The sequence below is a fragment of the Dioscorea cayenensis genome, chromosome 15 (genome assembly GCF_009730915.1).
Source record: "Dioscorea cayenensis subsp. rotundata cultivar TDr96_F1 chromosome 15, TDr96_F1_v2_PseudoChromosome.rev07_lg8_w22 25.fasta, whole genome shotgun sequence".
Lineage (NCBI taxonomy): Eukaryota > Viridiplantae > Streptophyta > Magnoliopsida > Dioscoreales > Dioscoreaceae > Dioscorea > Dioscorea cayenensis.
Window position 1 is genome coordinate 13,580,721 of NC_052485.1, and position 21,955 is coordinate 13,602,675.

Here is a 21,955-nt window from a genome sequence, read left to right on the forward strand (position 1 = left end):
GGTATTTTGATAAATACAAAAGTATTTTAAAAAAAATGTAAAAAAATGATTGTTGATATTATAATTTAATTATTTATTTATCTAAATACTTTAAATTAAGTTTTTCAAATTTTTATATGTAGGGATATTTTGGTAAATACAAAGGCATTTTTAAAAATTGTAAAAAATAATAATTATTGATATTATAATTTAATCATTTATTTATCTAAATACTTTTAATTATATTTTTCAAAATTTTATATGTAGGGTTATTTTGGTAAATACAAAGGTATTTTAAAAAAATGTGAATTTTTTTTAATATTATAGTTTAATTATTTATTTATCTAAATATTTTAAATTATATTTTTTAAAATTTTATATGTAAGGGTATTTTGGTAAATTTGACATATTAATGAGGTGATTATCATGACTAACCAAACATGGTAATGAAAGATTACTAGTAATATAAATTCTCAACCAAACATGGTAATGTCACATTACCACAACATTCCCAAACATATAAGATTCCCGATCACATTACCACGGTAATCTCATTACCATGGTAATATATCATTACTGTGAACCAAACGCCAAAAACAAATTACTGGGTAGAGTAGAGTCACAGCAAAAATACTTGAAGTTATGGTAAAAACCACGGGCAAAGTAGAAGAATTTTACTATAGTAAAGAATAAGAGTTACAAGCTTTCTATTAACAAGGAGAACAATAACTTATTCTCTCCTGTAATAGAAGCAACACAAACCCTCTAATTTTTCTTCCCACTATTTCCTTCCACTTTCTCTCTCACCCTCATTCTTCTTCTCTGAAATGGTGCAATGAAAATGTCCCTCATTCTCTCTATTTATAGCAAAGAGGAATGGGGATTAGCTCACCTAATCTTAAGATACCATGATAACAAGCTGGTTTGCAGTGCAGCAGTGGATCTATCATAAGGAGGCATTGGATTTGTTCATAAATGGCTTATTTTCATGGTCTTCACTCTCCAGCATTATGAGTTTGTGGTTGTGAGGGCTTGATTCATCAGCATAATTTGACCATTTTTTTTTTCACTGTACATGTAAAGGATTGAAGTTCATCAATTCATTGTATTGGGGTTATTAGTGGGAATTCATTATAAAAAGTTTTATAGTTTTTGTATTTTTTTTTATATAAGAAAATAAGGGAATGGGCATGAGTGCACTCTTGATGTAAATAAAATTCATCAATGAAAAGCCAGTTTGTGTTTTTATATACAATTTGGGTTTTCTATGAAACAGGACACCAGATTCCTTCTTTGTGATCTTGTACATAAAAAGCATATATATGGATATGCTCAGGGGAAACATGAGGTTAGTGAGTAAATGTGTATATTCACTTCTTGCATCAAGACTTGGTAGAGTTTCTGTGAATTCTTTCAGTATTAGATTGGTCATTTGGTCTCCTTCACTGGTGGTTGACAGGTTGTGCCTTCTGAGTTTGACTTATCACCCTCGTATGGTAGCACTACCACTGGTGCCGCATTAGATGCCCACTTCTCCTTTAAAAAGGTGTTGAATCTAATTATCATCTCTCTTCGGAATTCCAGCTCTCGTGTGAAGGGATCAAAGAGGACAAAGGCGAGGATATATAGATAAGTAATGTATATTAATTAATTTAATTTTAATTTATAAAAATCAGGACCGAACCGGACCAGACCAAACCAGTCCAAAATGGTCCAAACTGGAACCAGACCGGTCCAAAACGGTTTGGACCAGTTTGGGTTTCCCTGTTATTTGATCCGGTCTGGTCCCAATAATAAGGAAACCATTTAACCGGTCCGGTTCGGCTCTTGACCGGTCCGGTCCGGTTTTGGACCGTGCACAGCCCTAATCTTCAATCTACACCTTGAGTTCCTTCATATCTGGTTAGATTGTTTTTTCTGATGGCCACCATGCCAAGGCTTTATAAACCATATCCCTTGATGTGTGGATGCACCTAGTTATCATATTACAACATCCCCATCCTTTTCACTCATCGTCATAACCGATGAGGATGTGATAAGTGCTAAACTGATCATATTTTCTATATCATTTACACTGCATTTAGCATGAAATTGTACTTTTTTAGCATCTCATTGGTACGAAATTTCATTCTTTTGTTCACAACGACCTTTATTTCTGTTTTAGGGAGAAAGAAGCGAATTTGAGGATGTTTTAAAGTACAATGAATCAAGTTGCTGAATCAAGGCTGTACCACGACTAAAAACGGGCATTATGGCAACTCACAACACCCGTAATAACATAAAAGCCATGACGACCTCACAACGGCTATTGTGAAGTCCATAATGGCCATTGTGAAGATACATATCGTCCAAAGACTATGGAAGGACGCAACTTGAAGTCCAAGCACCAACTTACTCACAATGGGCATCACAATGCCCATAGTGAGGCGGTGGTGGAGCCGATTACTATAAATACCCCAGTATTCTCTAAATTCAAGAAGACTCTTTTGTCGAATAACCTAGGACGCCCAGATTTCTTGAGATCTGAGTACCGGGAGATGGAGTTTCTTCTATATTCCAGCTAATTCCTGCGGATTTCTCAAGAATATGTCAACAAGCATCATCAGAGAAGAACGCTCCTAATAGGCATCTTCAATGATCATTATTAGTGTTGGGATCTTATCACTCTAATAAGGGAATTACCATGCGAAAAAATACATGCCAAAACGCAATTGATAACAAAATTTTTAACGGCAAGTAAACATGATAAAACCCTAGTGCATGCCAAAACTAGGATTGAATTCTAAATAAATAGATAATTAAAAGTTATACCTTTCTTTTGATGATAATTCTGAATGCACCCTTGTTTCACCGAAATCAAAAGGGACTACGAATTGCAACTTCCTCCAACTATCACATACACACGAATGCCTCTTGGAATCAAGCAGGTATGCTAGTACCTCAAGAAACAACACTTGTTTCTTGGTTCGAATAGCAAGCACCTGAGATTCAAGAGAAAAAGGGTTATAGGCGCAGCGGCGGCGGCTTTTGGTGGCGGGAACCGACGGCAGTGGGCAAGGGAGAAGAGTGGGTGACGGCTAGGGTTTCTTAAGAGACAATCTCTTAATCACTCTTTTCTCACATCTTCACATTAGGGTTAGACTATTTATTTATATTGGAAACCCAAAACACTAATTTAAGAAAAAACCATTCACTCCTAATCAAATTAGGAGTCTCTTCTTTACCTAATTAATTAAATTATTTTAATTAACCAAATTGATTAGATTGGATCAACACTTAATAAGACCCGACTAGAATAAGCTATTTGCTTTACCTAATTTAGGTTTTTCACCAAAACCCTAAATAGGTGGTCCAATAAGTAACAAAAACTGAACCTTAATCCTTGCATTCTTAGTGTACGATCCTGTAGGTCCATTTAACATTGGTAATGAGGTTAAATAATTTTAACACTCATAAATCATATTTATTATTTAGCAAGATAATACGATTACCCAATATTAAATGAAAGTTAATTTCCAGAATTAATAGAACCTATCGCAACCTCATACAATACGTTGCCACTGAATATCTTAATTAGCATAAGGCATGGAGAGAGTCATCCTTCTTTAAATACTAATTAATTTCTTGATCTCTTAATGAACTAACTAGATCAAGTAAATGATAACTCTTATCATTTTCCTTGGTCGTGCCCACGCACTACTCAATCTCACTAATCAAGTGGCCGGTGATATTCACTCTCTCTACAGAGAGGGACAATCCTTTCACTTCACTCATGCCTCTCAGCATGAACCTGACATGCCCAAACATACCCGTACTTGCCACTCAGTTACGAATGATGTTAGGTGTAAGTTAAAGCATGTAAGGATTTATCCGAGATCCATATTGATTTCAGGTCAAAGGATTCGAGTACAAGAATTGCTTAAGAAAAACACTTATGACTTTACAACCATGTAGTCTTCTCAAGAGCGGATCAATCTAGGTACACTGTTCCCTAACATGTATCTATGTCCTTTGATTAATATCCCATATCCTATGACCCGTAAAACAAGGCCATCTCATGAAAGACATTCTAATCTTAATTTATTTTCATTCCCGTGAAAATAATCGACTAGGGACATTTAGAATATTGTTCTAGTTTATGCTTCAAGGTTTTACTATCCAAATCACGCATTTGATAACTTGAGCAGAAACAATATTGAAGGATATTTTATCTTATTAATTATACATAGAAATAGTAATAGATAAAATGATGCCTCATAATAATTATTCAAATAATAAGAGTTTATACAATGTATTGGGGATAGGGCTTACACTAACAATTAGAAGGGCGTGAGTGACACACGCCATCCGGATAATCTTGGGATCCTCTAATCCCCAATCTTCAGAGAACTATTGGAGGGAGTTAGTCTAGGAATACATTAAAAGCTTATTTATTTTTTATTTGGTCTTGTGGTCCTTTTGTGCTTTGATGCTTTTCTTGTTATGATTCATAAGAACCTAATTCGAGGGGAATTGTATGTCTAGGTCCCTCGGTTATTATTTATGAATCTTGATTGATTAATACAAATTGTTCTAGTTTTCGTAATCATTACATGTTTTTTTATTGATTGTTACAATTGATGTGGATGAGGAGGATATGTCCCCATGTTGATAACGCCCATGCCATAATAGATCTATGCATGTTCTAAGAGGTTAGGCATAGCTAGGTTTTCGGATTGGGAATTGATTGTCCCTTAGGCTTAGGGTATGATTGGTCTTTTCTCATGCACTATGCACTATGTCCCGGTGGAGAAATCGATCAGTCTCAACACCTCCCACTGTGCGAAGTTGTAATACGCTCTAGGGATTCGAAGTGATAAACCCTATTCCTATATGTAGACCTAACCCTTTAGTCCATGCGAAAGGCCCCTAGTCACAATTAAGCGTCAAATACTAAGGATTACTTCAACGCTTCACTCTGTTGCTCATACAACTAAACCCCAACGGAGTTCCTCTTTTAGTACTTCACTCTATTGTGACCGCAAAGAACTCTAAGAAATGGAGATAAGATAAATCACACTGGAGGGGAAAGGAGATGCTCCGCTATCTCTCGACTCACTCTCTCGACCCTCTCCAATTTAGCTTTGTCTAACCCTCATGGTGTGTCACTCACTCACAAAAAATTCCAATGTGAACTCTCAACCCTAGTGTCACTCTAAGGGAGAAATCATTCAACAAGCATTCAAGATTGGAACTCAATTAAAACATCAATTAAGGAAAGTATAAGAAAAGATTAATGAAACAAATACATCATAGGGTTCACAAATCCAAGTACCCGCTAGGGGTTTAGCTCTCCATGGAGCAAGATACAATCAATAGTAAAATTGAAAGTAAAAACAAGTAATCCATAGGAAAACCCACTCGGTAGTCATGTCGATGGTCTTGTGGAGTAGCCTCGTTCTCTCCAAAGGCCCCTCGTCAAGCCTAGGGAACACCTCGTCGGATCGGTGCCGACGAAAGCTTCCTCAATAGCTATATTAAAAGAGAAACGCGGTGTCAAAGCCATAGAACCTCTCCAAAAGCCTTGCCAATACCTCTCTAAACCCTAATTGCAAGCCTCTCAAGAGTTGGAGAAAAGATTGAAAGAAAGATGCTGAAATCGGGCTGAATCGCGACTTTAAATAGGCTGGAATTGGCATCCACATGGCCCTGTGTGTGTACCACACGCCCCTGTGAAAATTCCACACAGGCATGTGGATTCTCTGGAATTCTGATTTTCTGCGGGCTGTGAACAGTAACTGTTATAGTAATTGCTACATCGATTTGCTACATTACCTGTTACAGTACCCAGCCAAAAACATTCCCAATTCATACTTTTCATCGAGGCAACATAAACGAGCGCATGTTTATGCCATAGATCGCGTCGCTTCTTCAATAAAAAACCTCATTAGTGAAGATCTTGATATCATTGCACAAGTCGGGATACACAAATGTGACTACCTTCGTGCCCCTCCAACTCATTGTAATTGCTTGAATACATGGAGGTTGGCACACATTCTTGTATCTTTGAGCCCAACTTGTGTCTTCGCATTTGTTCCTTCCAAGATTTCATCAAATAGTGCATTCACGATCTACATTGGCTTCTTTCTTACATATTTGGCTCCACAACCCTATATGCACCAAAGTAAAACAAATACATATGTATTAGTGCTAAACTTGATAAAAGTAATGCTCAACGCAAAAAAAGAATACTTCATATTACTAATACACAAGCTTTATCATTGAGCTTACTCCACTTCCTCCTTAAACTCTTTAAACTTAGATAATACCATATGTCACGCCTCGACCAGCGGGCTTGGAGCGTGACAACTGCCGTGACAACCCAAGGAAGGATACACACATCTTTCAACCCTCGAGTCATCGCAAAGACTAATAACACCCTGGATTTTCACAATCATGATCACAAATATCAAGAATAGATGATATACAAGGAATAAAACACAAGTACAACACATGGGAAGCTACATCATAAAAAGTGAGGCAATAGAGTTCAAAGAGATTTATTAGCACCAATACAACCAAAGGTTTCTAAGAAAATAAACATGCGTACAAATAATGTATAAGAGAGTCAAGCATACTAGTAGATCCATATTTCTTATGCAATGTGTTCGTGCTCAAAGGGTAACATATATAATACTAGAAATAGTAGTGTCAAACAGGCCGGCACGGCCCGGGCCCACTACAGCCCACACTATGCGTGCTTGAGCCGGCACGGCCCGCCAACCACCAAGGTCGGCCCAGCACGTGGCCTGACCCAGTTATATTATATTTATATTTTTTTATTTTAAACCCCAAAAATATAAAAAATATACTAAAATTTCTAAAAAAATATAAAAAAATCCTAAAATTCAAAAAACAAAGAACTAAAATCCTTATTGACTAAAAAAACAAAAAATATACCAAAAAATTAGAAAAAAAAAAGAAAAAACTTGCATTTGGCGTGCTGGGCCATGTTGGCCCGAAGCGGGCCGCGGGTCGTGCAAACCCCTAGCCCAGCACAGCCCAGGGTTTGGGCCGTTCCTGGCCTGGGCAAGGTACTGTAGCACAGTGCTTGGGCCAAGCACGAGCCAACTTGTGTCGGGCCTGGGCCAGCACGACCCATTTGACACTATTAACTAGAAATGAAGAAAGATAGAAAGAGAATGCCTAGCAATCCGTCTCACGCCAATGCTACTAGCTACTAGAGCCTGGAAGGAAGAAAGATGGTGAGTAACCAAAATCACTCAGTGAATGTGTTCGCACAATTCTAAAAAAATATACAAAATAAACCAATGAATATCCATAAATAGACTCTTGCTTAAAACATCAAGTCTTTGACATTCAACATAAACATAATATACTTGTAAGAAATCATAAATTTCATAAAAGACTCACTTTTTCTCAAGTGAGAGTTTCAACAATTTAAAATCCAAGTATTTGCATAAAATGAGTTTTCATAACCCTAACATGTGAAAGTCGTCATCAAAACAATGTTCCAAAAGATATATAAGAGATCACATCTCAAAATTTCATTTGCATGAAAACATCAAGTTTCTCAAAATATGAAATTTAACATTTCGATCATCAAGTAGTGGTCTAAAAACCTCTCTAAACTCTAGCCATGGGCTAGGCTAAGTTTAGCGCAGTCAAGGTCCTTATGCCCTAAACGTTGACCCACTAGAAATCCTTGTGATGACTCTGGGTTTCCGATGTACATCCAATTAGGGCACTACATGGCACCTAAAGTGGACAATAAATCCGGGTCTTCAAGCTACCTCAATAGGGTGACTGTGAAGACCACCCATTGCAGTAGTGAAAGGCTCTGAGTGGTTATCATCAAAACCTATGGAAGCTCACACTTCTACATAAAAGTTTATTTACAGCAGTCATGAATTGCTACAAAAGGCCTTATAACGGTTGTATAAGATCTATTGCAGTGGTTTGGTAGTTGCTGCATCTGCTCCCATTGTAATAGGTTATTGCAACAGTTTTATACATTCTATTGCAGTGGATTCACACCATTGCCTAAACAATTCTAATTGACATTGGTTTTTGCAGCACTTTTTTATTTGGCAGCGGTTGCACCATATGTTGTAGTAGTTTATTTTACAATAGTTATTTTATATAATGCAGAGCACTACAACAAAAAAGGTTTATTGTGATATTTTTGAAACAACAATTTTGGTAAGTGTTATTGGAAACCATTAAAATGACTTTTAAGCAATAGTTGTAATAAATGTTGGTATAATTTTATTTGTTCCTACGTTTATAATGGCATTTCTACTTATAACCACAATAGATTTTTCTGAGATCTTTTGGAAGATTTTAGGAGTGTTGAAAGAAATATCGGTACAATATTATTTGTTAATACACTTATTACGACCTATGCAACAAATGTCATACTTCAATATGACTTTTATTGCATCAATTTGTTATGACATATTTGAAAATGTTATTTAAAGTTAGGATATATATATATCAAAAATATGAAAGATAATTTGAAATAAAAAATAGTAGTTAAGGAAAAATAAAAGCGGCAATATTTTGAATTTCAAGAGTGCCAAAAATTAGGTGGCAATTTCTTTTCATGAGTACCAAAACCTACATGGCTTATATATACAAGATCAATAAGACAAGATAGAAACCACAATAATGTAAATGCCAAAACTAAAGTTCTTGTTGGGAGAAAAAGTACGTATCTCGATTTTCTTGTAATATTATAGTATCTTTTTGCATTGTTTTCCTTGTAATATTATTTAAATATTTAATTTGTTGTTTATTTTGGCAATAGATGATTAATTTTTTTAATAGTTTTTATTATAAAAAAAAAAGTATGAGAATTTTAATTAATCTAATCCTAGGGAGAATATTTTTTTTATAAAAAAGAAGAATATTGAATTTAATTGGTGTGAGATCTTCAAAATATCCTTTTTTTTGTTGGAAATTAAAATGTGTTTTGGCTTTTCTATTTGCACATATGATGATGGGGAGGTCATGATATCATGCAGTGGTCATGGCATGAATCTAAGGATATCCTTCTTTCTAAGTTAAATTTTTTTAGGGTACTTATTATAGTTATGACACACACACATAGATAAACTTAGACAAATCATATATTTTTCATTTATATAAAAATAGTTTATTAGTATACTTTTTTTATGCAAATTATATATCTTCCACATAGTTTTTTTTTTATATTCCAAATTAGTATATTATTGATTTTAATATATCATATATGTCGATATTTAATTTAATTTAATTTAATTTAATTTTTATTGTTATATTATATTGATTTTATTAAATATAAAAATTATTATAAGTGGGAGATAGTAGAAGTAGTCCTTGTTCTCAATTAAATACTTCTCAATTTCATTATAGCGATAATAAAGACAATTCCAAGGATTGAAGCCTTAGCTTTATTATTATGTTTGGAAGCTATTTCTCTGAGATTTGTAGATCATGTTAATATTATTTTAATTAGTGATTACATTTTTAAAAATTAAAATTATATTATTTATTTATCACTTTTTCTTTTAAATTGATTTGGATATCCACTAATGTATTTTTATATTTTATTTTGTAGATAAGAAGACCACCATGCATGATAAATTTAAAGACAATTCCAAGGATTGAAGTCTTAGCTTTATTATAATGTTTGAAAGCTATTTCTCTGAGATTTGCTGATCATGTTAACATTATTTTAATTAGTATTTTAGTGCTAGGTGGGATTTTTAAATTTTTGATGATTAATTTTAGTTACTATTTTATTAAATTATGTAAATTAATTTTATAGAATTTAAATTATATCTCATATTTAAATATTAAATTGTACATAAATAATATTTAAATTAGTATTGTAAAAAATTATACAATAATTTTCCAACACTTGCCAATGCTGCATGTCGTTGTTAACCACAAAACTATATAGTTAAAATAACAATAATGAAATGCCAATGTAAGAGTTTTAAGAAACACTTTACAAATGTTGCTAAATGATTCTTGTACAAACATTTACAAATGAAATTTAATTTTTAAATTAGATATGAAGAATAACTTTTACTAACATTTACAAATATCGACTAAAATTGGGATTCACAATTGCTATTTTGTTAAACTAATATTTACAAAAGGTCGATATAAGTAATTTAAGAGATCTTTAACAAATGTTACCATATAATCTTTATAACAACAATTATAAATGTTGCAATATTTAAAAATTAATGTGATAAAAACTTATGACGACATCTGCAAATGTTACACAAAATAAAAAAAAAGTGTTGCTCCGGCCATATACAAATGTTGGAATAAATTCCATATTGAGACTGTTTACAAATGTTGAAAAAATATCACAATAAATAACATAATATATAGGTACTGAAGTTTTTTGAAAATGTCACAACAAAGTATACCGACTATGGCAATTGCAACATATAATTGATATTTGTTACAAAAGGCGGTGTAGAACTATAGCAATGGGCTTTGGCTATTTTACGACACATGATAAATGTCACAAAAACCCTTTTTGTTGTAGTGGCGGGTTCACAATATCTAGTGCAGTGGTTTTCTAATACATATTGCATCGGTTTTGTAATATCTATTGCAGTGGTGTTGTAATACCTAGTGTAGCGGTTTTGTAATATAAATTGTAGCAGTTTTATAATATGTTTTGTTGTAGTTTGGTAATTTATGTTGCATCAATTTGGTAATATATATTGCAACGGTTGTATAATAGCTATGACAGCGGTTGTGTAAAAACACTATTGCAACAGTTTCATCTAATCTATTGTAGCGGTTTTAAATATCTACTGCAATACTTAATAAAATCTATTATAGTGGTTTTATAATCTTGTACCATTTTATAATATTAAACTCGGACTGGCCCTGCTTGTTCATCTAGAAAAACGGGGGACCGATCATGAGGCTGGCCCGGGCATGCCCTTAAACTCTGGTGCTAGGAAAAGAGAGAGACTGAGGGAGACTGAGAGAGATTGAGAGAGTGAAGGATGGGTAATGATGGTCGAGAAAGGGTTTAGATAGATTACTGAGATAGAGTAAGAGGAAGATAGAGAGAAGAGAAGGAGAAGCAATGGCAGGGAGAGAGAGAGAGGTCAGTTCGTTAGGTTACTGAGATAAATAGGAGAGAAGGAAAAGTAATGGGGGAGAGAGAGAGAAAGAGAGGAGAGAGAATGAGTAGTTTGGTTTTGTGAGTGTGAATTTGAAATTTTTATTTTTTATTTTTATATTTTTAAATATATTATAGTTTTAGGAAGTTAAGATTCTCAAGAATGGTATATAAAATTAAAATTTTAAATATTAAATTTAATTAATTATGTTTTTTTAGTTATGAAAAATAGAGATTATATTATTTTATATTTATTAATGATTATAATGTATTTTTAATATTTTATTATTGACCTAGGTCCAATGAATATTAAAATTGACAAAATTATTCAATAACATAAAAATTAAAGAATAAAACTAGTTAATACAAACAATTTGAAGTTAATACAAAACAAGTCATCTTTAATGTTTTGGGATGAAACCAACTGAAAGTACAACATCATTGTCCCTATAATTATAAAAAATTATTTAGTAAAAATAATAAAAAACTTGTGCGATAAATACAATTTATATTACTTAACATAGTAATACAATTTGATGAAATAAAATGATACTATAAACTATATTCCAACGTAATGGCATCAACTAAAATAAAAATTATTATAAAAGAATATCTGATGTTTATATCTACTACCATAGGATATATTACGTGCACGTATTGCTTGAGTTGGTGCACCAAAATTTAAATTAAATTTAGGAACTTGGTTGATATTCATTCCTGGAACCAAGCCTTGGAGCTGTGACATCATAGAAGGAAATTGTTGATGCATAGATGATTGCAAAGATTATTTGTATGCTGCCAATTGTTTTTCCATTTCTTTTATCACTTCTTCTCTCATCTGTTCCTTCATGGCTTCAATAAAATTTTGAGAAACTTTATAGAAGATTCACCACAAACTCTTTTTCCTTTCAAATCTATTGGTGTAACACTCCTCCCATACAACATAGCACAACTTGGTCATGTTCCTCCCATCACTATAGAAAATGCATCAGCATATTGGTGCTCACTGCTTTGTTGTGACTGGATAACTTGCACCTAAGACTATAATAGAGTAAGAAATTTAGTAAAAATTCATTTTTGATGGTATATCAATAATATGCATGATGAAATATCACATTCTAAAAATCATATTCTAAAAGCATAGAAATTAAAGGAAATCGTTACAATCTTGTCGCTAGTATCATCGAAGGACTCCTTGTAGGTCTTGTTCGGTTGTCTTTTTTGAGTTTCAATAAAAAGAGAAGTATTAGTTGGTACCTCATTGTTTTGATTTGCATCTTGTTGTTTTAATTCCACAACAAAAAAAAAAAAACCAAAAACCCAAAAAACCAAAAATCCAAAAATCCAAAAACAAAAACATAACTTTCATTAGCAAGGACTTGTATATGATCCAAAAAGAATCAAATGTAGCACCACACATACAATTATCATACCAACAAAAAAGACAATACAATTAGAAATATACAAGTTTTGCCCACCATGAGCATATTAATCTGTCACTTTCGATTATTTGCATTTATTTTGGTGATTCTCTACATAAAGATTTTCATTACTATTAGCATAGTTTGGAGAAAGTAGTTTTGACATTATAAAATTGATTAAAAACTAAAAATTGTTATACTTTTGCATTAGTTGAATTCTAATAGTTCAAAAGTTCTTTGAATTTATCTTCTCCAATATATTGTGGGCAATTCAATATTTTAATGTTATTACTTTGTACTTATAATTATGTTCTTTTTTCACCCTACACTTATATACCCTCAAATCATCTCCGATAGTAACTAGAACCCACTTTTTACCTTCTTGGGGGACTACTTATTTTTTCTGCACAAACAATTACATTTAATCAAATTATAAAATAACATGCCAAGTGTTTAATATGAAAAAATATAATTATATAACAAGCAAGTAAAAATCTTATAATTCTAAACATATTCCCATAATAATTATTTTGTAGGCATTTTGTGCTAATTAGTGACTATAAGGGGTGCAAGTGTTGAATTTCGAGCCAATGTTCGTAAGAAACTATTGAACACACTCAAAGTTTTATCATCTAGTCCTATTGGCTGATTTAATTCATTTAAGAATATTGCCTTTCGGTTTTCCTCAGACAGTGCATGAACTGCGGTCATTGCTGTTTGACCTCTTTTTTTCCTTATAGGACCTACATTATATGTAAAATCATTATAACTACATTATATATTTATAAACATAATTATATATTGAATATAGTAATTGAACCTTCTGAGCTTGTAATTGTATCCTCATTTGCCATGATTACAATTGAGGCAGAGGTACGCCAATTTGCATGGCTGAATTTTAATTTATTTCTTGTTAGTTTTCAGAATCTATATGGTCTTGAACTTGTTGCTCAACCCCAATCCTCATTTCTTACTCCATTTGTACTTCATGCTCTTGATCATGATTTATTTGTTTGACTTCCTCTAACACATGATCTTGTATGTGTGCTACATTTACATGAACTTGACTTCTACGGAACTTATGTTGTGTCTGCAAATATGAAACAATAGACCCTAGTTTCACAAACTTCTTTGTCTTCTTCATTGTCAATATTCAGAACTTTTATGCTCACAAGATTTTTCTGCACTTTCAAACATGACAAAATCTAGTGAATCATAAAAAAATATATATATACTTTAGCAAGTCATGTGTCAAAAAGTACTTAAAAAGTTTTCTACACTTTTAAACACGCCTAACCTAGATATGTGACATATAATGTAGGTTACATGCAAGACATTAATGCTCTTAAAATTGTCAACAAGCAAAATTAGTGAACAAAATCATATTAAATAAAATCAATTGATAGTTTAAATTCATAATTTTCTCAATTAAAAATCACATTTGGCTTAAAGGAAAAGATAAATTACTAATATTAAGGTAATACCTGATAGAATTATCATGAATAACACTTGAAATAGCTAGTCTCATAGAACTTTCTGTGAGCTCTCTGAAACTTTTCCCTACAATAAAAGAAAAAAAAATAGTATTAAACAAAGTAGGCCATATTAAGATAAAAATGGAATTTTTATTATTAACTATCCAACAACATCACATTAAATTATTTAAAAAAAAAGAATCACAAATATTCTTAGCTTGAAAGGAATACAATAAACTAAATATGCATCAGAATAAAAATGGAGACATATAAGATAATAAAACCAAAATTTCCAATATCATTCAATATCAACCATCAAATTTACAAAAACTAAATATGTGATAGAAATGAAAAAGCTTTTCTACTCATTAATGTCCATCCAATCCCAATCAGTATCATCAATATCTAAATCTTCTTCTATCTCTTCATTTTCTTGGACTTGTAACAAATGTGAAGATATATCCATAGTTTCAATAGCTTGATTGTCTCTTGCCCAATTTATAGATTCTATTTCATTATGTGATTCACTAATATCATGTGAATAGTCATCAATCTCACTCCAAAAAACTTGCTCAATATTTGGGCAATTTTCCTCTTCAAAGCGATATAAATCTCTTGGAACCTTCTTCATAACATAATGTAGCCCCACTTCAATACGATCTTCAATATAGAACACTTGTTGCACATGTGAAGCAATGACAAAAGGATTATCCAAGTAGCATAACTTGTTAAAGTCTATGCATGTGAGCCCATAATCATCTTTCACAATCTCAAACCAAACACACCTAAATAATACAACATTGAAATTGCCCCAATAGTCAATTGCAATTATTTCATCTATTGCTCCATAGCAAGTAAAATCTCTAACAATTGGATTTTGATCCCTAGCACTCGATAAACTTGGCGTTAAAGCTTGCAAAGTGACTCCACTATTTTGAATTTTGCATCTTGCATCACATTTTCTAGTTTGAAAATGAAATCCATTGATTTAATACCCTTTATATTTGATAGCAACTAGATTTGGGCCTACATAGAACCACATAATGTAGTCAGATACATGCTCATTCTTCACCCTTTCTTCAAACCAGAATTTAAGATCTTGATTGTGATTTTGTGCTCTTTGCCATCTAGTTGAATTACTCCTTGAGTTTATCATGATTTCATGTTCTCTACATTTATCAAACACAAACATATTTAAATAATTACAACTTATGCTACTTAAAAAAATAAATAAGCACACACATAATCATTTAAGAGGCATGGTTGCTTCTTACTTGATGTATTTCTCCACATGTTTGTCTCCACAATAGAACAAAGCATAACGATGAGCTTTTGCTAAGGACTCATGGCCCAAAGTGAAAGTCTTGCATTTATTTCTCTTGTTCCCTATAATTGGATGTCCAGTATTAGGGAAATTAGGAGATGCTTCATCATCCATTGTAACCATAGTAGTATTCCTCCCATATCTACTGAGTCTTGTCTTTACACCATCATGCATAAATCTCGAGCAAAATACCAAGCATTCCTCGGCTAGATACCCTTCTACAATAGATCCCTCTAGACGACTCTGATTACGAACAAAAGACTTCAACTTAAGTTTTGTTCAATTGGAAACATTCAATGACAATGAACCGGGCCACCAAGTTTGATTTCATCTACCAACTGAATAATCATATGTCCATTATATCAAAAAATAATAATAAAAAAAAGTGGATTAAAGTCATTTCTAGATGATAAAGAATTTTAATAATTTTCTTTTGCAACTGATCAAGGTCATGCATCTTCACAACTTTACCTCATATACGCCAAAAAAATCACCCAACTTGATTAAGACAATAGCAACATTTTTAGGTAACGTCTTTCTCACGGCAACACCAAGTAAATACTGCATCATAACATGAGCATCATGGCTTTTGTAGCCTAAAATCTTCTTATCATCCAATTGCACACATCGAGAAATATTCGATGTATACCCTTGTGGTAATTTTACATGCTTGAAAACTTTTCAAAAAAGAGATTTCTCGTGTGGGCTCATAGAATAACAAGCTTTAGCATATTGAATCTTGCTGCATCCATCTAATCGAGTAGGTTAAAGCCCTTTCTTTATACCCATTCTTCAAGGTCAAGGCGTGCGTTTAGATGATCTTTTGTTTTCCCAACCATATTTAATAATGCCCCAACAAATTGTCCCAAATATTTTTATAAATGTGCATGACATCCAAATCATGGCGTAAAGTATTTTTCCCCGAATATGACAACTGAAAAAAATAGACATTGTCCTCCATGGATCATTCTTATCCCGTGGCTTCTTTTTTTGTGCCTTTTTAAAAACATTAACATGATTTGATAACTTTTGTCCAACATCCAAACTTGACAAATGGATCGGGGCATCTCTCAACTTCACAGTACCATCAAACGATGTCTTGATATGACACCAAGGATTATTTTTATCTAAAAATCTCCAATGACCCATGCAATATATTGACATGTCTGAATATGCGTGTAAACCACAAGTGCATGGGTGTCGAAGTAATAATTACCCCGGTGAGTGGGTAGTCGAATCCATAGGGAACGGAAGTATTAGTATTAACCACTTCTTAGTTATCTAGTCAGATTCAATGAATATGGTGGAATGAACTGATTGCAAGAATTAATTAACAAACAAGTGAATGGACAAGAAAAAGAGTAGAGGAGTTCTCAATCACTAAAGATGAGGTACTCGGGCAATGCTCCCCCTAGGATCTCTCATAAGGCTCAAAGTTCACTAAATGCTCCTAAACCAAGTTTATTGAGTCAAGGTAATCCAAGAACAATCGGTCCTTGTCTCTAAGCAACCGATACTAGTCCCCTACAAGGTCCCGGCAGAGAAATCACACAATCTCAACACCTCACACCCTATATGACCGCACTAAACTTTAGGGAAACCTAAGAGTGAGACCGATTCCTAAATGTAGATCCAACCTTATTTTCTGGCAAAAGATCCCTAACCCCCTACAAGGCTCTGGTAGAGAAATCGAGCAATCTCATGTCTCACACCAAATATGGTTACAAAGAGAAAAGGGAATACGGGGATAAGAAACACTCAATCGGAGGAGAAAGGGGACACTCTACTACCTCATGGCTCACCCTCTCAACCCTCTTTAACCTTGAAGTTCTAACTTTAATGGAGATCTCTCACATCAAAGTAATAGATCAAGCAATGTAAATCAATCACAAAGATCAACAACACATGCAAAGCAATGAAATCACAAGGTTAAAACTCAAATCAACTCAGATTAACTAGGAACATAGAACAAATCAATACAAAATCATAGATCCTAGGGTTCACATGCCCAAATACCTACAAGGGTGTAGCCCTCCCTGGGCCTAGTTACAAAACAATGATGAATACAATGAAAAGCAATACAACCCATAGATAAAAACCCCCTCAAATTCGTGAGGATTGGCCTTGATGGGTAGTTCTACGTCTTGAAGGGTTCCTCTCCGAAGCTAGGTCACCAATGGCTCCCCAAGTGCTATGATGGTGAAGGAACCTATCAAAGTTGATGAAGAACTCCCCCAACTTGGTAAAGACCTCCTCCTCAAACCCTGTCCAACTTTCCCTCCAAGTACTCATTCAAACTCCACAAAAAGTCCTCAAAAAATAGGGCAAACAGCCTATTTATAGCTCAAACCCGCGACTGTTACGTGCCCTCACGCTCCCGTGTGGATTTTCAACGCGCCCGCGTGGGCTGCAGGAATTTCCACGCGGGCGCATGAACAGTAATTTTGCTACAGTGTTTTCTGCCATCGTGGTCGAAATATTCTTCCTCTTGAGGCCACATAATTGGGCACACGATCACGTAGTAGGCTAGAAGACTTTTCTTCATCGACACATCTTTGAGAGGTCTTGCATTCTTCACAAAGAGGAGGAATATGAGGATGTGACTGCCTTCGTGTCCTTCCACTAGTGAATTAACTTGAATTTGTTTGGAAGTTGGCACACATTCTCACGTCCTTAAACTCCTCTTATGTTTTAGTCATCGAATTACACAAAATATCTCAACATCGTGCCTTTCTAGCCTATCTTTGCTCTCTTTTACCTCTTCACGGCATCTACACCTAATTGCACAAAAGAAAACTCAATACACGAAATGAGACATAAACCATATATAAAATGATGCTCAATGTATGTAAAACACATATAAAAACGTTTTTACTCAAGAACTTATCACATATTTTTCTACTATACTTCATATATTTGGAACAAGTCACATAATTACAATAAGGACATGCTAGTTTTCCTTTGGTGCTCCGATGAGTGCTAATTAGATTATATATATATATATATATATATATATATATATATATATATATATATATATATCATTCACATTGCATTTAGCATAGAATTTGACATGTTTAGCATTGCATTAGTACGTAATTTTAATCTTTGTTCACCATAGCCTTTATTTCTGTTTTAAAAAAAAAGTGAATACGGGAGCATTTTGAAGTAAAACAGGCCAAGTTGTTGAATCAGAACTTCACAACGGCTCACAATGGGAGTGGTGATCAGTTACAAAGCCCATTATCTACACTTACCACCATCGTTATGAAGTCGTAGCAGTGTGGAACTATTGGAAAAAACACTGAAGCCACAACGGCCATTATGAAACCCCACAATGCCTGTGATCTTGTCACACAATACTCAAAGACCATGTCAAGATGCGACTTGGAGCCCAAGCAACAGCTTAATCACCATGGGTATCACAACGCCCGTGATGAGGCCGTGGCGGACTCAATTCTATATAAATCCTATATTTTTCTGAATTTGGGGGGACTCTTTTGCCAAATAAAGTAGGGATGCCGGAGTTCTAGAGACCTGAGTGGCTAGAGATGAGGTTCCTCCATATTCCAATAGATTTTGGTGAGGTCTCTCAAGGATAATCCAACGATCATCGTTAGAAGAAGGCGCACGTGACAGGCATCATCTTATCAATCTTGGGATCTTCTCACCCACAACCTTGGAGGATCTATTAGAGGGAGTTAGTTTAGAAATTCTTTTGAACACTTATCTATTCTTTGGTCTTATGGTTTTCTCTTGTTTGAATTGTTTATTTTATGATGCATATGAACCTAATTTGAGGGAAATTATATGTCTAGGTCCCTCAATTATTATTTATCAATCTTGATTGTTTAATCCAATAAATCTTTCTAGTTTTTGTGAATCATTGTATGAATACTTGAGTGATATTCTTGTTAATATGGATGAGGACGATATGGTCCCACATTAGGAGACCTATGCTATGTTAGATCTATGCATGCTCTAAGAAGTTAGGTATTGATAGATCTCTGGATTAGAGATTAATTGCCCCTTAAGCTTAGGGTTTGATTGATCCTTTCTCGTGGAATATCCGTACTTAAGAAAAATATAGGAGGCTGGGGTGGAAGAGATTCCATCTTAAGTTCCTAGTGATTTAGATCTAGTTGCCAAGAGATTGGGACTAGTAGGCCTTTTAATTTCCTCGGTCCAATTCTAGAACACGATTGTCACACTCAACGCCTACCCTAAGTAATAATCAAGATAACCATCATACAACCTCTAAACTCTTTCCAATTATGCTTAACAGCTCTTCAATTGTATTGTATAATATATTGTAGAAGTAATTTAATGAAAGAACATAAACGTTTAGGCTATTATTAAGTGAAAAAGAAGTAATAGGAGCCTCTCGCCGTTCCTAGGGAAATACGACCCTCATGCTCACCCACGAGGTATTATTTGACCACCTATACACTTGCGGTATTAAGGGACCAATTATTTGCATATTCATATGTTTACCTTTGCACCTATTTAACACCACACATCAGGTGGTATGTCATGCTCCATCTTGATAAAATAGCATAAGCTAGGAAGGCATTAATTGTTCATAATATTACCACTGGCATGAGAAATGTTTGTTTGCTTGTGGCGTCATAAGTTTCAACACCAATCTCCCACAAGTGCTTCAATTCTTTAATCAAAGGTTGCAAGTAGATGTCAATGTCTTTACCAGATAATCTAGGACCTGGAATAATCATAGGTAAAAAAAATGTATTCTGACTTCATAGAGACCAATGGTGATAAATTGTAATTGATTAACACAACAGACCATGTGCTATAAGAGATGCTCATCATTCAAAATGGATTGAACCCATCACTTGCAAGTCCAAACCTCATAATGCGAGGGTCTTGAGCAAACTCTAGATGCAAATTAGCAAAATCTTTCCAAGATTTGGCATCAGCTGGATGCCTCAAATTTCCATCATTCGGACGATCTGTTTCATGGCATCTCATTGTAGTAGTTGTCACTTCACACATAAATAACCTCTGTAGCCTAGGAGTAAGTGGAAAGTATTGTAAAATTTTAGCAAGTAAAGTAGAGTATTAAGCATTATCATCTCCAAATTTGTCCTCCAATTCCCACCTAGGAGCACTGCACATATGACTATTATTTTCTTCCTGATGCTCATCCCAAAACAACATACAATCATTTGGCCATGCATGCATTTTTTTTTGTAATCAAGACCCAAATCTCTCACTATCTTCTTAGCTTCATTAAAAGAATTTAGAATTATAGCATTAGGAATGGCTTCTTTTAATAAGTCTAGAAGGTCACCAAATGCCACATTACTTAGCCCATGAAGATACTTGAAAAGATATAATCGGACAATGAAAGAAAGTCTTGAGAAACTCTTACACTATAGATAAAACTCTTGTCACCCTTCCTCCATTAACTTGTAAAATTTCTTTGCCTCCATATTTGGACCTTCACAAATCGTTGGGAGGTTTTTCTCTCCAATTGCTATATCTCTATACATATCTTGCAACATGCCATCCATGTCATAAAGAGGATTAAGTCCTTCACTATGTGATGGTAATCCTTTGGAATACATTAACATCTCTTCTCCATGGAATACCCGCTCAATATAGCCTTCTACGAAACCGTAGACTATCAAGTGATCTCTAACTGTTGCTCTTTAATACCAATTATGGTTAAAACACTTTTTGCATGTGCAAAGTATTTCTTGTCCTTACACGGTCCTTTGAAATGCCATATCTAGAAAACCATCAACTCTGCTAATATATGTCGCACTAGCTCTTGGGAGAGTCATCCAATCTCTATGTCTATTGCTCATTCAACTGCTTACAAGGAAAAAAAAAATGTTTCATGGCGATTACATATATTTATGGGATATAGTAATTAGCAAATCATAATTCATAAGAAATTCCTAATAAAATACAATTGCATGCTTGCCTTTGGCGTAAAATATTAGAAAAGCTATTGCATTAAACTAATAAATAATATTGCATCAAACAAGTATTCATCGAACAAATTTCCTTATTTAATTGCAATAAGTGGGAGTGTCCATACTAGCTATTCACTATTTTGTTGATGAAGAGGAATGTTAGGGATCACTTGTATAGTTTCCTTTCAAATAAGAGTTGATAAGTTCTGAGAAATAAAAGCAAACATATAAAAAAATATGTAAACAAACACTAATGACAAAAACAAGGATATTAAGAGAACAAAAAATAAAAATTATAATAATAAAAGGAAGAGGAAGGAATAAAAAAAAGAAATGAAATATAATAAATAAATAAATAAATAAATAAGTAAAATGCAAAAAACATAAAATGAAAATAAAAAAATAATAAGTAATAATTAAAAAAATAAAACAATAAAACAATAATAAGTATTCAATAAAAATCAAAAATTAAGAAATTAAAAAAACTAAAGAGTAATAAATAAATAATAAAAAAAAAAGAAGAAGATGGAATAAAAACAAGAAATGAAAAAAATTTATATAGAGATAAATAAATAAATAAATAAAAATAAAAAAGTTAAAAATCCAAAAAATATAAAAACAATAATAAGTAATAAATAAAAATTAATAAATTAATAAATTTTAAAAAACTAAAG

At 33.4% G+C, this 21,955-nt stretch overlaps 1 long non-coding RNA gene across 1 annotated transcript; it reads right to left on the minus strand.

The window, feature by feature from the left end:
* Nucleotides 1–12,080: 12,080 nt before the first annotated feature.
* LOC120276990 lies at nt 12,081–21,432 on the minus strand. The gene is made up of 3 exons (XR_005541424.1): nt 21,407–21,432; nt 14,025–14,100; nt 12,081–12,160 (listed from the first exon to the last, which is right to left on the minus strand). It is a non-coding gene; the product is annotated as an uncharacterized LOC120276990 (long non-coding RNA).
* Between the last annotated feature and the right edge of the window lie 523 nt (nt 21,433–21,955).